The sequence below is a fragment of the Alosa pseudoharengus genome, unplaced genomic scaffold (assembly GCF_046254945.1).
Source record: "Alosa pseudoharengus isolate Yale_2024_CS ecotype anadromous, Long Island Sound unplaced genomic scaffold, YU_APseudo_1.1 YU_APseudo_1.1_scf_20, whole genome shotgun sequence".
Lineage (NCBI taxonomy): Eukaryota > Metazoa > Chordata > Actinopteri > Clupeiformes > Clupeidae > Alosa > Alosa pseudoharengus.
Window position 1 is genome coordinate 8,241,808 of NW_027468664.1, and position 17,966 is coordinate 8,259,773.

A 17,966-nucleotide genomic window follows, 5' to 3' on the forward strand; every position below is an offset into this window, starting at 1 on the left:
GAAAATTGGAAATGGGTTAGAATGGGTTCTTGGCCAGACGGACTTTCAGAGCGAATCTCGAATTTGCCGGAAGTACGTCTGGGTTTTTCCCAGGCTACCGAAATGCACCAGAATACAGGAAATCACATCAAACAAATTAAAAAATTTCTGGGGGAGGGCCACCAACCACCCCCTCCCACATATGCAACAATTAGTGGGAGGCCCTTAATACATCTAGGCCCAGGGGCCCGAAAGTTCCATGACTATAGTTACTCCAGTGATAAGCATGCAGGTGTGAGAGCAAAGAGAGAGTGATGAGAGGGGAAAGAGAGAAGGAGAGATAGAAAGAAATAGAAATATATCAATAAAGTATCTATCTATCTATCTATCTATCTATCTATCTATCTATCTATCTTTCTAAATAAATAAATAAATAGAAAGCACTATGGGGAGTGGTGGGGAGGGGGGTGAAGTCATCTGACTTTGATAACATTTAATGTGTTTCCAGTCAATACTCTGGTTCAGAGATTTTCCATATCACAGTAAAACTGCCATGTCTGTGGATTTATGTTTATGAGGAAACACATCTCATGTTTCATACAGATTCGACTGTGTCACTAAGAATCTGGCCAATAACATGACTGAGCCTGTTTCCAAAACAGTGTGACATCAGTAAGCAGTGAACTGTGTAAGTCAGTCTTCCAGAACATCTCCAGCCCTATTACCATGTCAACGCTAACAAAGCACCAAAACGTTGAAAAAGCATGGTGCTGCAGCCTCTGTGCATGCACACACACACACACACACACACACACACACACACACACACACACACACACACACACACACACACACACACACACACACACACAGATGCACAAACAAACAAACACACACACACACAAGCACACACACACACACACACACACACACACACACACACACACACACACATACACAAAGAGACATGGTCACGGAGACCTCTGAACTTGAGACAATGTGCCAGAAGCCACAGCTCCATGCTGCAGTGGCCCTGAAGGCCGGCAGTGAGGCTGACCCTAGATCAGGTCAGTGGCCTCTGTAAGTGGGCCTCCTCGCTACCTGCTGTTAAGGTCATGACTAGGGGAGAACCAGGGGCCACGTTTTTAGCAGTAACTACACGAGTCAGGTTTCAACAGCCCGTTTTCTCCCCCAAAAAGCTAAATGTCCTGTGGTATCATTATTCTGCTTTATGATATATCTCTGTTGCCTCAAATGAGAATGGAACATTACATTTAGCCATTTAGCTGATGCTTTTATCCAAAGCGACTTACAAAAAAGGGAAACAATCAAGGTTCAGTGCAACAATAAGTACTCCTCCTCACATAGAGTCAGGAGTCTTTAACTGAAATGCAAGTTATCACGAAAGAAGCACAAAGTTAAAACTAAAGGGCAAACAAAAATATTTGGTCTCAAAAGATGCAACAAAAGGCTAGAACCTTAAACCCTGCGAGATTTCTTGTGCATGTCCACATTTTAAAGTAATCTCATGTGACATTGAAGTCATCAGACCCATTCTCTATCAGTTGCAGGGGGAGTTCAGTTGGAGGATATTGATACATGTCATGGATACTGCAGTGGAGATGCTCTCTGCAGAGACATACAAGGAATCACTTTTTTTTATTACAAACTAGAAAAAACACTTCATGTATCACTGAGAGTACTGGTCCAAACTCGCACTGTATGGTGTCATACTGTTCTTGTTCTGTCACGCAGTGGTGACTCAGTTCAAGGTGTTCAAAGTATTAAACAGACTGCTCCCAAAGCAAACAATACAAAGGAACCACTCTTTCAGCTATCAGATTCACCAGAAATACACCAGAAACACATCTGCATACTTAAACACTAGGATAACATATAAGATGAATTACAGGCCCGGACATCAGTAAGCAGTGAACTGTGTAAGTCAGTCTTCCAGAACATCTCCAGCCCTATTACCATGTCAACGCTAACAAAGCACCAAAACTTTGAAAAAGCATGGTGCTGCAGCCTCTGTGCATGCACACACACACACACACACACACACACACACACACACACACACACACACACACACACAGAGAGAGATGCACAAACAAACAAACACACACACACACACACACACACACAGATGCACAAACAAACAAACACACACACACACACACACACACACACACACACACACACACACACACACGCACACACACACACACACACACGCACACAAACACACATGAGCAAAAAAAGCCATTTGGCTTGTTACATGTATTGACTTTGTATAGCAAAGATATATGATAAAGTCCACTGTCTCATCATGACACATTTCAGCATGAGCATGTTATGCGTTAAAGAGCTGACACTCAGCTGGTGTGCTGCAGCTTTCCCAACACTGCGTAAGGGAAGAGAGGCAGAAATCTGAGAGGAAAAATCTGCTTACCGTCGCAGCATGTCAACTCAAATAGAATGGCCCTCCAGGGAGTGCGCGTGGGGAGAAGATTGGCTCCGAGATGCTTTGGGTTAGTAGTGTCCGTTCAGCTGGCCAACTCGAGGTCATTGTTTTTCACCGCAAGAGGGACAGTGTGGTCATTTTGCCGATGTGTGTTAATGGGTTTGCCTCGGGTCAGTTAGGGTGACTGTCACTCCTCAGGTGGAGAGTATCATAAAAGTGGTATAGGCTCTTATATGCTGTGCAAAACTCAGGTGTGATCTATTCATCTTTTTATCTTTAACTGAACAAGTGGAAATCCATTTTCTGGCCTGCATTATACAAGTTCCCGGGATTGTTAAGCACAGCTCTTAAGGTGTAACCGTGGAAGCAGAAAGTCATTGGTCAATTTCTATGAAATATGGGGCAAGAAAACGTGTGAAGACTCAAGGAAAAGGGACCGAAACATAGTCTTTTCTCATCGAAACATAGTCTTTTCTCAGAACCTCTGTCAGATCAAGAGGTGAGACTATCAGGGAAAAACATGTGACCGGCTCAGAATCCAGGGAAGGATGCCACCCAGGAGGATTTGCAGACCGGTCAGTATGCCAACACGGTTGCTGTGGTGTAAGGTGTGTGTGTGTGTGTGTGCGTGTGTGTGGGGGGGAGGGGGATTGCATCAGCTGAGTTAAAAGACTTCTGACCTCTGCTTTAGGCATTCTGCTTTTAATTAAGGCAAGGCTTCAATGACTGGCTGGTTGATGAGTGGTGTTTTCTACACATGACAGGAAATCAAGTGTACATTCAGATACAATGAGCAATGGATCCATGAGTCAATGGTACCTCCCACTGTCATTAGGAAAATTAAAAGACAAAACTCCTACAACTACCTGACCCTAGTCAATATGGCTTTATTGCACAATTTATAACTGATTTATAACCCAATATCATTGTTATATTTAGTGTGTGTGTGTGTGTGTGACAATGACTATCTATCAGGTGAGGTGAATCATGATGTTGTGGTTTTAAACCAGTTCCTAATGGTTTACATAAACTAGCAAGTTTAGGTAGTTGGTTTGTCTTGACATCAGGGAATGTGATAAACTAAACTGTCACAGAGCGGAGGTGCAACTAGGGCAGTAAATTCACACATTCCTCTCCGTGTCACATTCTGTGCTGTGCCCTGGCTAATTTTCCACTGGCCACAGCTCAGAGGTCAACTCTAACTCAGAGCCAGTGAGGGCCAGGAGATGTGCCTGCCCCACTCACTCATACCTGTGGTCTTTTACCACAAATGGCTCTGTGGAGCAACAGCACTGATGGTCATCACTGTGATTAGGAGTCATTATGTGTTAGCTTTATAAAAATTCAAATTGACCTCTCTGCAAAATTTCAATGACCGAGGTTGGCTGCACATAGTGTCCATTATTAATGGAATGGCAGGAAACGGCCATCTCTCTGTTCAAGATGTTTACACCAAAGAGACTGCTCTACCTCTTATCTCCTCAAGCCTTTTTGTTGTGTCAGCATTTAAATATTTAAATAGTCCTTTTTATCCTTCATAAAAGTATGCTTTTATTTACCCATTAACAAATGAATGGACCTACGGTTATTGCTAAAGTGTTGAAATAATTGTACAAAATTCACAATGGACATCTGGACAATGACCTATAAGTTAATCTAATTTGAAGTGCAATATCTTGAAATTATATAATCATATCTCTCACTCATACAAGCTGATGACAAACCACATGTTTCTTCAAATCTTCTCATCATCTTTCCCTTGGATTCATAGACAGTTTGGCATGTGTCCAAATGCGTATGAAGTGACATGTGCATTGGCATGTGTGGTGTACACTCTTGAGGCCTCTTAAAAGACGAGTCCCCCATGCTGATAAGATGTGAGCTGTATTTGACTGCTTCCTCTGCCGACTGATTGCTCCTTCCAAAGAACACTTCAGAGTGGTACCCAGACAACATGATGTTCCATTCCTCCAGTATTTCTCAACTTTGTGGCCTGACTTGGTGAATATCATGTTGATGTTACCCACTGTACAGTAACTGAGGTATATTGATGGTTTATTGTTGGGTAACATTAGTATTGCCAATCATAAAGTCATACATTCGTTATTAATATATGAAATATATTATGGGTGAGGCTATTTGCACCGCTGGTACAATTAGCTGTGTATGCTATTCGTACCCTTATGTATATACTGTAGCAAATGTGTGCTATTTACACCCAGGTGTACATAATAATGCTAATCTAATTCTGTTTGAGAATTGCTTTCTTCATTTCTTCATCATACTTTTCTTTACAAGAAGGTGGAAATAAATTGCGCGTTCTCTGCAGAGGTGTTGCATGCGCACTTATACTGCAAATAGCTACTTTTCTCAACCGCAATCAAAATAAATCTCAAGGGATTTGAACCCCAGTCTCCCATGTACAATACTGTTGTGCTAACCACGTAACTACCTGCTTCCAAATATCTGGAAGATTGCTGGCAACTTTGGAAACAGAGTTTACCTGACCATTGTCATAGTCATGAGATTGCTGTTAACTAACAAACTGATGGTTTAACTCACTGAGCAAAGATTATGAAAATAACACACCACTTTTTCACCAGAAAATTCATCAGAACAGATATTAGTGGCGAAACTTTTCTCAATTCTTCACTTTCTTTCATAAAAAACGAATGTTTTCGTGCATGCGCAACACATTTGTTTTCACGTGTCATACAGGGTGGGAATAACCCAGCTGTGTGGCCAAGGCTAATTTTACCACCATGGGTGCGAATAGTCATTCCAGACTATTTTCACCCAGGTACAAATAATGTATATTTGCATCACTGTCAGAGGCGTCAAACTGGTGGTAAAAGTGGGACTGATTACCAGGGCTCCAAGGGGGGACAGGGCCCTTGAAAAGTCTGGAATATATTCATGGGGGGGGGGGGGGGGGGCATCAGGACTGTCTATGCATAGGGCCCAAGATCTTGTGCTACACCCCTGATCACTGTATAATTAGAAGTGGATGCTATTCGTACCCTGGTGTATATAGTAATGTGTGCTATTTACAACCTGGTGCGTGAAGCTAATTGTTACAATCAAAACTTCCGTTTGAGAACTGCTTTCTTCTTCAAATTGCGCGCCTTCTCTGCAGAGATGTTGGTACACATGGTACACTTACACTTCTACTTATCTCTGCCAAAACGCTTTGCACAGGAATCAAATCCCGGACGAAAAAACGAATGTCCTCCATGTTTTTTTGTGTGTGCATAATACATTTGTTGTCACGCATCATACAGGGTGCAAATAGCCCAGCTGTGTGGCCAAGGTTAATTGTACCAGGGGTGCAAATATACACTCTGATATATTATACAGTGTAATACAATGATATTACATTAGATTACCTCTTCACAATGAAATCAGGCCAATTACCGTATGCAATCTTTCCTCACAATATTATCTTTTTATGACAGTAATATATAACAGTTTATGACAGCCTTATCAGTGAAGGATTTCCTTTAGGAAACTGACACAACAGAAGAAAAATATGTTTTTAAATTATGAAACCACAGCCTCTTGCATCATCCAGCTAAACAGTGCTATAAAGTTGGACCCCAGATTCTCTCCTCGTGTTTCTGTGCATGAGATTATATGACTGGAATAAGATAAACAGAACATGTAGAACATTCAGCAAATAAACATGAAAATTAAGATGCCAGAAACAGTATAAATACTGTTAAGGGACATTGTGGTCATTCAACTCTGACACAGCAGGTGAATATACAAAGTGTGTTTGTGCAATGCAAGAGGACCCTCATCAAAGATGTCACAAGAGACACTTTTTTAGAGTAAGAGAGCCAATTATTTGGAATACACCACAGTATTTTCTTTTAAAACACCAAAAAGATGCTGTGTGTGTATTTATGTGTGTGTGTGTGTGTGTGTGTGTGTGTGTGTGTGTGTGTGTGTGTGTGTGTGTGGAGGGGGGGTCCTCTCATGGGTCCTGTAGTCAGCAAGTAAAATTTTGCGGTGCTGATACATTTCCAATCAGGAAACTACCAGGGAGGTGCGCATCTCAGCCTGCCAGCTATTTAGTTTACACAGCACATTGGTGGGGAGGCGAGGGTGTCTCATAAAGAGAATAACTCTGGAGGAAATGAACACACTCCACTAATGCTGCCTACCGCAGTCTTAAGTATCATCATCTCTGGGCTCCTACACTGAATAAGCAGGCAGCGCGAGGTGAGAGAGGACATATCTGCTGCCCATCTCCCTCAGTGAGAGCTGCTATGGCATAAGTAAGGCTTGCCAAATCGAAATACTATTTGGACCTAGTCTCAAGCTTATTCTAACCCCTCCAAATTTCGAAAGGCAGTCAATATTACAAATAGGAGCACTGCTCCCTCTATACATTCTTCTATCAAGTTAGGTGACTATCTAGTTTGTGATCCTGATGAAATCTGTTCAGCTTTTAACATTTTCTGTGAAAATTGGTATGAGTCTGAAACTATTTTAATAACAAAGGAGTCCGAGTCCCATAGGGCTCAGTCCTGGGCCCAGTTCTTTTTACAATTTATATTAATAATATTGTCACACTGCTTAATTGTCAGGTACACCTATATGCAGATGACACAATTTTGTATTGTAGGGCTGATTCTGTAAAATTAGCTATGGAACAGCTTCAGCTTTCTTTTAATGTTCTTCAAAATTTTTTAATTACAGTATTGTTATTCCACGGGCTTCTTCCAGGCCCTAATTTGGCTTGAACCGCTTATCGTAGAAACTTACACGTAGCTCTTGCTGCAAATTTTCGTTCTATGACTTTTCATATTTCTACGACTTTTACTTTTTGAGATATTAAATAAAAACTAAACTTTAAAATTCTCCATAGACTTAACATGGCTTTATGACATCATAATAGGCTATTAAGGAAATAGAATGCAATCAACTGCACCTGTGCTCTCTCACTGACTGCCTGCAGCAACTTGAATGGAACCTCTTCTCTGTGTCCCTCTCCATTCAACTGAATAGTTCACTTCTAATCCCAACTTTCTTTCACTTCCTTTTCTTCACTTTCCCTCATTTTCTCTATCCCTCTCTCTATTTCTCCCAATTTCAATAACTTTTAACTATTCTTACTTGTTTTTACTATTTACACATTATAAAGCATGGTAACCACTATAATGACCCTAGCAACAACCTAGCAACCACTTTTATAGCATAGCAACCACTATCATTATCCTAGCAACAGCCTAGCAACCACCTTAAATATCCTAGCAACAACCTAGCAACCACTTTTATAGCATAGCAACCACTAAAATTACCCTAGCAACAGCCTAGCAACCACCTTAAGTACCCTAGCAACAACCTAGCAACCACTTTTATAGCATAGCAACCACTATCATTATCCTAGCAACAGCCTAGCAACCACCTTAAGTACCCTAGCAACAACCTAGCAACCAATTTTATAGCATAGCAACCACTATAATTACCTTAGCAACAGCCTAGCAACCACCTTAAGTACCCTAGCAACAACCTAGCAACCACCTAGCAACCACTTTTATAGCATAGCAACCACTATAATTACCATAGCAACAGCCTAGCAACCACTTTATAGCATAGCAACCACTATAATTACCCTAGCAACCAACCCAGCAACAACTTTGCATGCACTGTATTTCCTTCAGGAAATGCTTTTCTAGTTGATATTAAACTTGTGCTAAACGCCCAAAAGACCAAGTTCATGCTGTTCTCTAGATCAAGGAACATTAGCCACAATGATTTGCACATTGTCACTTTAAAGGGGTCTACTTTTGAGAGGGTTTCAGAATACAAATACCTTGGACTTTGGCTAGATGATAAGCTCAATTTTAAATTTCATATATGTCACCTGGTAACTAAATCAAGACAAAAGATAGGATTTTTATATCCGATGTAAACCGATGTAATTTCCCAATCTTTTGTAGAATCTTTTGTAGAGGCAGTTATTCTATCTGTAGATTATGTGCTATAGAGGTATGCATCTGCCACCTCTCGTGAGGCCCTGGATGCAGTTTACCATGCTGCCCTTAGATTTATGGGCGGTGGTAGTGTAGTGGTTAAGGAGCTGGGCTAGTGTGCAGTAGCCTGAAAGTTGCCTGTTCAATTCCCAGCTTCCACCGTTGTGCCCTTGAGCAAGACACTTAACCCCAAGTTGCTCCGGGGACAATGTGATCCCTTGTAATATAGCTGACATATGTAAGTCACTTTGGTCAAGAAGTGTCTGCTAAATGTAATGTAATGTAATAACAGAGAATGCTTACATTGTACATCACTGTATGGAAAAGTAGGTTGGTGTTCTCTGTCTCCAAGACTCGACTTATTTGTTTGTATTTATTTATAAAGCTTTCATGGGGATGCTCCCTGCCTATATGTCAGCCTTATTAGACTGGCACACTAGTCCTAGTGTTAAATGTTCCTCATGTCCGTACAGTGCTAGGGAAAACTGCTTTTAGTTTTTATGCCCCGTCCGCATGCAACAATTAATGTTTATACTTCATGTTATTTGTTGCTGCTGGTTTTACTGCTCCTTTTCTACCCCCTGTTCTAATCTAAGTCCTAATGTTTTATTTCTTGTGCTTTTTACTTGACATCATTGTGAGGGCTTTGCCATCAATGGTTTTTCGAGTTTAAATAAATTAAATCAAATAAGCAAGGGGTGTGTTGTTTTTCTGAAATTCAAATTCTACATTGTACTGATCTGATTACAATATTAACTGAAATCAATTCCAGTGGCATTCAGTGTATTTGCTACCTACCCCAAAGACCTTTACATATTAGTTATGTCTTGTTTGCTTGAATCCTTCCTTCCTTTATGTGTATTTGAGCTCAAGCAAGTAAATAAATCAATGACTGAAAGCAAGACAAAGAAGCATGGTTTTCATCATAACCCCAAATAACATCTGCCCTTCCTCTCTCTATCACCACAAGCTGCATGCAGGCAATTCGGACTCCACAGATGAGTCTCCGGCCACAATGATCACTTCTTCTATCTGCTCTCTTTCTCTGGTATCTATCCACCGTGAGTTCTCCAGCTCCAGCATAGCTCTTCCTATAGGGTTGCTGTCAAATGGCCCTTTGTCCCGCGTGTGTGTTTGGTTGTACATCACCTTGACCTCAATGTGTCTGAACACAAGTAATGTTACCACGGGTTAATCAGAGTCCAAAACAAAACACAGCAAACATTACATCACAAGCATGTGAGGCTACTACAGGTCAGTTTGTCTCTCAATGGTTCCATGATGGATGTAGTATTTGGGGGCAGTGTTGCAGCAAAACCCTGAATGGATACTTTAGAGGGGCGGGGGGGGGGGTGTAGGTTCAAAGAGCAGACTAGTTAATAATCCTTCATACCTTGCCATTATTTTACACTGCTGCACTGCTCCTTAAGGTCATCATATCTGGTCAGATGTTTGCTGATAGTAGCACGTTGTAGCTATGTATCACAGAGGTTATGCAAGGGAATTCCACAATTCTGGTGTACCAGAAGCCTTTGGTTTGGGGAATTGAAATAAATGTGTCTTTCAACCATAGAGAAACATGGAATAGTGTTACCTTTCTTACCTTTCTGAGCTGCTCCACCCATACACTCCCAGCCGCTTTCTCAGGTCAGCTGACCAGCTGCTCCTGACAGAGCCCAGAGCCAGGCTAAAATCTAGAGGGGAACGAGCTTTTGCCGTTGCAGCTCCAAAACTATGGAACAATCTGCCCCTTCACATCAGACAGGCCCCTTCACTGTCTCTTTTTAAGTCCCATCTTAAAACTCACCTCTTTTCTCTGGCTTTTAACCCCAGGTAGTGTGTTGATGGTATGTAAATGTGTTATGTGGGCAGTATACTTTATTTATTTTATTTTATTTTATTTATTGGATTTGAGTTGGTTTTTAATCTCTTTTTACTTTTATTTTAGTTTTTATCTCTTTTTTTTAACTTTTATTTTAGTTTTTATGTCTTTTTACTTGTATTTATTTTTACATTTATTTTAGTTAATTTTTTATCTTTTCAAATTGTAATACTTTATCCTATTATTGTGCTTCTGTGGTGCCTTGTGTGTTTCTTATCTTGCTGTACAGCACTTTGGGAACCTTGTGTTTGTTTAAACTGTGCTATATAAATAAAGTGGATTGGATGGGATTGGATTTCCTTAAAGCAACAATGAAAAGCAAAAAACAGAGCAATTCTCTTTAACATTGTTTTTACAGACCATTTGGTGTCATTTTTCATACCTTGACTCATTTGTTTTCATTTTTTGAGTATTAATGTCATTAGCTCTTTCCCACCTCCAGCCAGGCTGAGGGAGGTGAGCTTTACCTCGTATTGTTTCCCAGCGTTCATTTCCGGATGCCTATTCACTGTGACTCCACACAGGTGCTCTACGGCCATCCGAAGTGTCCTGTTTGCTCATGATGAGGGTGCAGCAATAACAATCAGGACCCGCCTCTTTAGTCAAACAATAATGTATAGTATAGTATAGTATAGTATAGTATAGTATATATACTCTTTTGATCCCGTGAGGGAAATTTGATCTCTGCATTTAACCCAATCGGTGAATTAGTGAAACACACACACAGCGAACACACAGTGAGGTGAAGCACACACTAATCCCGGCGCAGTGAGCTGCCTGCTACAACAGCGGCGCTCGGGGAGCAGTGAGGGGTTAGGTGCCTTGCTCAAGGGCACTTCAGTCTCATGAGAAGAAAAATAAAAAATGGTATGTGGGTGTAAGAAAGTCAAACTTGATCTAGGGTATGAGAGATCACCTTACAGAAATAAAACCCACAATCAGTCAATCACACATGATGATTCTAGCAGACACTAAATCCAGTTCTCAAATATTTCTTACTTCTAACCATAGATACCCTTCTAACAATACACCATCCTTGTTGGAAGGAAACTGTGTCAGTTTCAAACATCTTACAAAAACAACAAAAACAAAACACCTCAAATTTGCTCATGACTAGAATCTCATGCACCTTTCACACTCAGTCAAAGAGTCAACAGGGTTCCAGTTGACACACAGAAAAGTGTGCAGCGACGCAGGCTACAGTGGCCTTTTCCCGGGTCTCAGCGTCGCACGCTAATGCCCATTGGCCACATTACCAAGAAAGGTGCTCTTGGCTGGAGGCGGTAGCGGTAGCAGCAGGCTTTGCCCTGGTGAGCGGTGCAGAGTCAGGCCCCCTGGGGAATGTTAATACTCTGGGGGATTAGGGGCACCTCTCCCTGCGAGGAGGTCAAGCCTCTGGCTGAAACAATGTCAGGCACACAGGGGGAGAGTGAGTCCCTGGAAGCCATGTTTGCAAACATTGGGACGGCCACTTGAAAGGCCTATGGGGGGATGTGTTGGTTTTGTACAGCGTTGTTGCGACATGACTCGTCATTTTTTTCACCATGACGATATCACAGGCAATTTGGCTGGGCTCTGTTCATTTATTTCAAGGTTCATACTCTGAATGGAAATGCAATTGCTCTGATCATTCAGTTCAAGTTGGATGCAGAGAGAGATAATGAGAGATAGGCAGACACAGACTGGCACAGCGTCATAGAAACAACCCACAGGCAATTAGAATGTAGCGGCATCCAACTGTTATGCATCACATACGAGACGCTGGCAACAGGAAGGCATTTCACAGATGGTCGGCGGGTGAGCGCGCACAGATGGGCACGATCAGGAGGGCAGTGGCTCCTGGCACCCGGGAACCATCTTCAAGAGTGCCTGTCACATACCAGGGCCGTGCCGGGGGCCTTTTAACGTAACCATGCAACCTCTTGTGCCACCAGGCCAAGAACCCAGCAGGTCAGACTCCTGGGCACCCCAACCTCCCACCCTCAACAGTCTGCCTAACGCCACTGCTGAACCATACTCACCCCCTTTGACAAGTTGGGAGATGGGTGCGAAAAGACAGCACTCTCAAGTTGCTCAAAGCAGCTAGCCGGCAGCCAAGTTGTGTAGGCCGTGAGTCTTTGGCATGAGAGTAATTGCACACTGGTGCCGAGACCTTAAGTCATCTCAGGCTAAACACAGTCATGGTATTCGCCTGGCTTCGGTCTCCCAGCCGCGGTCGTTGATAGACACCCTCCCATGGAGATTTCTTTTTGTTAAATAGCATTTAGGTGTAATTACATGAACGACTATGGCCTCAGACGGGATCATTTACAGTAAATCTCATGAGTGAGTGGTCACTGAAGCACGTTAATGAAAGGTGCAGGGAGAATTGCTGGATCAAAACAGTACATTTTTCACATGCTTTGTCTGTTGCCTCTATCTTTTCCACGTCACAGATATCTAATTTTCTTAGTCGAATGCAGCTTGCAGTTTAGTTGAGGCAGACATTTTTCAAGTTCACACATAAATGAGTCTAATGTCAGTATTTGGAGGAAAGACTTTGGGGTAGAGTTCTAAATGTGTGTAAGTACTGGGTGATTGAGCCCGCTGCTGAGAGTCAGTTGGGCTGTGTATTAAAAAGCATAAGTGTGTGTGTGTGAGAAGGTCTGAGAGGGTGTTAATGTAATCCCAGTCCCAATTGTGTCCCAGTCCCCCCATGCATATGTTTCTTTATTATTTAAGCTGAATTTAATTTCAGTGTGTGTGTGTGTGTGTGTGTGTGTAACAATGACTATCTATATTAGGTGAATCATGATGTTTAAACCAGTTCCTAATGGTTTACATAAACTAGCAAGTTTAAGTAGTTGGTTTGTCTTGGCATCAGGGAATGTGATAATGTGGGTGAACATGTGGTTGAGTGGGTTGGTGTGAGAGAGGGGGTGTATTGTGTGTGTGAGCAACCTACACGTTACTCATCTTGCACTGGATCATCTTCCTGAATCTCAATATTCTGATCACAACAAGTCTTGGCAAATTACTAAATCACCACCAGTCAGAGGCTACACTCATTGTTTTGCACTTTTATGATCACATCACCAAAAGTATTGGTTTTACCTAAAATATTTGACAGTATTTTTAAACTACAAAAATACACACCTATATTTTGATACAAAATATGCTTTTGTTTTATTCAACCAAGTAAAATACAAATTACAAAATACTTTTGTATTTTACATTTTTCCCCATCCCTCTGTGTGTGTGTGTGTCTGTGTGTGTGTGTGTGTAGCATTGTGGTGACAATGACCGCGGAATGATAGAGTAGGTTGAATCATGCATGCCACCTGTTGTTTGGGTGCTACATTTGGAACCCTGGAGGCCCTAACACTTCTGGCTTTGTTCATAAAGAGTCCATTCTAGTGGGCAAGGAAGGCCACCTTGTCAAGGTTATGGAGAGTGGGGGAGAGGGCACTCTCTGCCTCGCAAACGTCCTACTGAAGTAGCCCTTTTAAAACCAAAACAATAGAAACCATTCAGTAGAAGCTACCAGCATGGGCAAAGGGGAAACACTTGTGACTTGTAAAATCCTTTGCACTGTTGCCAGGTTTTGAGACAACTTTTAACACATAGTTGTCTATTTGGAAATTAAATAGGGATATTACTTGAAGTGTACTGTTTCTTCAACTGATTGTAAATCCAAAGCTGATAGGTCAAACTGTGTTATGACATATTGCCAAACGCATTCCAACGTCCTGTGTACAAACGTCTTACCTAGATTTTAATTTAGAGGAACTAGGTTAGCATTTAACAGTCAGCTTGACACAGAGAATCACGTTTGCCCAGTTTTGTGACTTTCCTTGTTTTACACATAAGTAAAAGTTGTCTGAAAGTAGGGGCAACGGATTGATGTTCTAAAAAGGTCAACCACTTAACTGAAAATATTTTACACATGGACCCAATGGTGAAAGACCACAGCTCACTTGAAGACTCAGACACTTCACACCTGGCCACAAAATGACAACACCAAAAGAACAGAAAGCTCACTACGAGACTTCTTAAATCATTTGCCCATGACAGACTTTGCAGCATACCAAAAAATCCTTCAACACTTGGTTTAATCAGATCAAGTCATGCAAAATAGTGTGTTTGGATTCTGGAATGATGGCTTTTACCCCACTTTTCCCATTACTTTAAACACAGGCCATTTCATCTGCACCCATCCATTCATTAGAGCTTCACACAAAGAGGTGTTTAAGAGAAATCAATCAGGAATGTGTTTTCTCTGTCAGTTTGGGTAAGTTGTTGGGCATGGAAAATGGCAAGGTAACCAAATAATGCCATGTCATTTCCTCCTTCCTTGAAATATCATAGGAATCCTGGCAGTAAACCTCGGCATTGTTAGCTTGAGTCAACAAGAATGACACAGAGAAAGAACCTCACAAAGTATTCTATCAAATCTGAAATTCAAGCTGTCACAGGACAAGTGTTACACAAACATATCAACTTGCATGCTTCTCGGACAAAATCCTCTGTACAAAAGAACAAAGTTGCTTGGTTTTAAAATGTTGCTAAAGAAACTATAATTATCTGACTATTAACCTTTTTTGTACATGGGAATGCATTTCTTTCCTTCATGCTTCTTGATGATGACAGCATGATCTGATTCTGATGCAATGGGCTGTTGGACACTGCTGTTAATACACAGCTGTGATTAATACATGGTTTTGTTTTTATTTGCACAAAACTTTGTTCGGTGGTTCACACACATACAGCTAATACACAGGAATTTACTGTGGTCAAAAAATATGTCGCCTTACAATTCAATGCTATTCATGGCCATTAACTGGTACATACAAAGTGCAGAAAATGAAATGTGCGTATGCAGTTTTGCAGAAAATGACATAACTTGAACTAATCAGCCTTTTATGGTATAAAACTAAGACACAAAATATACGCTCTAGGATAATTTGAAGTAAGGACATTCCAAAGGACAGTTGATGATGGCATTTTTATTCTTCCTGTATGAGGAAATTGTATGACGACCATGTAAGTGAGGTATCCAGAGAGGCCACATAGCTGTGACCTCTTCCGCTAGGTCCTTTCCTGAGGACAGGAAGAGTAAATGCCATTGTTATTTCCCAACAGCTCTGCTCTTAACCAAACAAAACCTCACCTCCAAGGTTCTTCTATTTGCCCGAGCTGTCAAAATGGCTGCCAAATGACTATGGGCCCTATTTTGACGATCAGAAATGGTCAGTGGAAATGCATGGATTCCAGTTGCTTCCAGTAGCAGCAACTTGAATCCATGCATTTCCACAGAAGGGGACAAGCCGAGAAAAGCTATGAGACATACGTTCACACTCGGTATCATGTTTCAACACACTTTAGGTCAATATCACACCGGAATTCTCCTTTAAGAAACATAAGAACTGCCTTTTTGCACCAGGCGCCCGATGTTTGATAACAAAACCACCCCAAATGTGGACTGGACAAACCCCTACATTTATTTAAGCTATTCGCCAGTGACCATGCGTTTTAGATCGCCAAGATAGGGTGCAAAGGGTCAGATGGTTGTACCTTCTGCAAGGTATAAGAAGTGTGCTATTCTGGTACATTCAAAAAAATGGATCCTGTTGGGGCACTAGATCCACCATCAAATGACTCTTTTACTGTCGTCCTGGCCATAAGTTTGACATTATACCTGTAACAATGTTCATTATAGCATAGCTGTATCTGTACATCACTTTCACATCTGATGAAGGGTGTGTCCTGGAAATCTCCAGACACTGTACCATGTGCGTGCAGTAGATCACAAGAGCTTTTCAAAGGTAAAGAGACATTCCTAAAACAAAGCATATGTCTGGGCAGGTAAATAACCGGACATTGCTGCATCTTCAGTTGGTCTCCAGCTGAGACCCAAGGGACAGTTTGCCCACCCCCCACACACACACAAACACAAACACATCCCAATTAACTCCAGCTTGCGCTTGCCTCCGAACGCAGTAAGAACGTCCAGGCGGGCGGTAGGGAGGTCCATGATGACCGCGTGTCTGTCTGGCGCGTCTCCCGTGCGCATCTGATCCTTCTCTAATCCAGCGCTGCCTCACGCTGGAGCCTTCTCTCTCTCCCTCCATCTCTCTCTCTCTCCATCTCTCTCCCTCCATCTCTCTCGTTGGCCGCGTTGAACCCACCCGGGCCCGAGTCAGCGGGTTCATGGAGACGCAGGCCGTCCCTCAGCGGGTACAGCAAGGCCCAGTGGGGGCGGGCGATCGGCGGAATATTAAATGGAAAGTTTTTCCTAGGCGTTGGGAGGGGGAAGGAGAAGGGGGGGTGGGGGGGTGGGAGTGGCCCTGCCCTGGGGCTCCCCCTTCGACGCCCTGATCTCCCCCATTTGTATGCCTGGCCAATGGAATGCAGCACTAAAACCACTTTCCCACCACTAAGAGGATTACCAAGGTAATGCTTCATATCAAAAAGATGCTCCGGCAGATCTGCGTTGGGGCCGGCTGAATCCAATTATTCATGTAGAAAATTCATGCCAGACTTCGCCGAATTGATGTTAAGGACCCCCTCAACCCTCCCCACACGAGACCTTTTCCTCAAGGTGTGCTGGAGGTCGAGGTCTTTCAGCTCTCTAGTGCTTTCAACCATCGTTGTGGATGCACTAGAGTGTCACGAAAGGTTATTTCCAAAATGATACACTGATATACAATGATACAATAAGCCATGAGTCACAAAAGGGCTGCTATGTGAATCAATCTATTTAAAACACTCCGTCCACTATCAAGTTTCCATTAGGTGACCTCCATCAGATGTCATCATGCATCCTCTCCCATCTTGGTCATGTATTGAATCAGGTAGTGAATTTTGCATTCCATGCCTGTGACACTAACAGCTTCTCTGTTTAGAATCTCTAATTAACAGAGACATAACCCTTCAGATAACATGATTCGCAACTAAAAGGAGTGACTTCTATTCATGCAATTCCCTCTGGCTTGAGAAAGCATTACATTTTCTATTTGAAATCTCTAATTAACAAAAAAAATGTCATAACCCCTCAGATAACCTAATTCCCAACTGAAAGGAATTACTTATATTCATGCGATTTTCTTCTGACTTGTGGAAGCATTAACTTTACCTAAATAGCATTATGTTTCAAAATGGCTTGATTAGTGGCCCGTATACTGTACAGCACTTGTGATCAGAGCTATTCTGTGTACACAGGACAACATGGTCGTGCTTGTGCTGAACTTGTGGTAGATAATGATCAGCGGTGGCCATGGCACCTCACCCTGCGCCACTTCCTCTGTGCGAGTGCCGTGTTTACCTTTCAGTCTGATGGCTGTGAAAGCAGCGTGGGCATCGGGCTTCGCGTGTATCAGGCCTCTCCTAATCCACACTCCCTGCTGTCGATTCACAAAAAGGAAACGGCAATCTCACAGGCCAGCCCGCTCAAGTACGCTCACGCTAGCTGGGCTTTTGCATTGGACTTAAGTGCAGCTGTGTGGGCATTGGGCAAGATGATACAGGTTCTTTGTAACGCCTGTGACTACAAGATATGTGTATTAAGATATGGTTACACTACTGGCAACAATGGCTATGTGGGCAAGAAAGTAGGGGTTCTTCGGAAAACCTATGACTACAAGATATACATTAAGATAATGTGCCACTACAACACCTG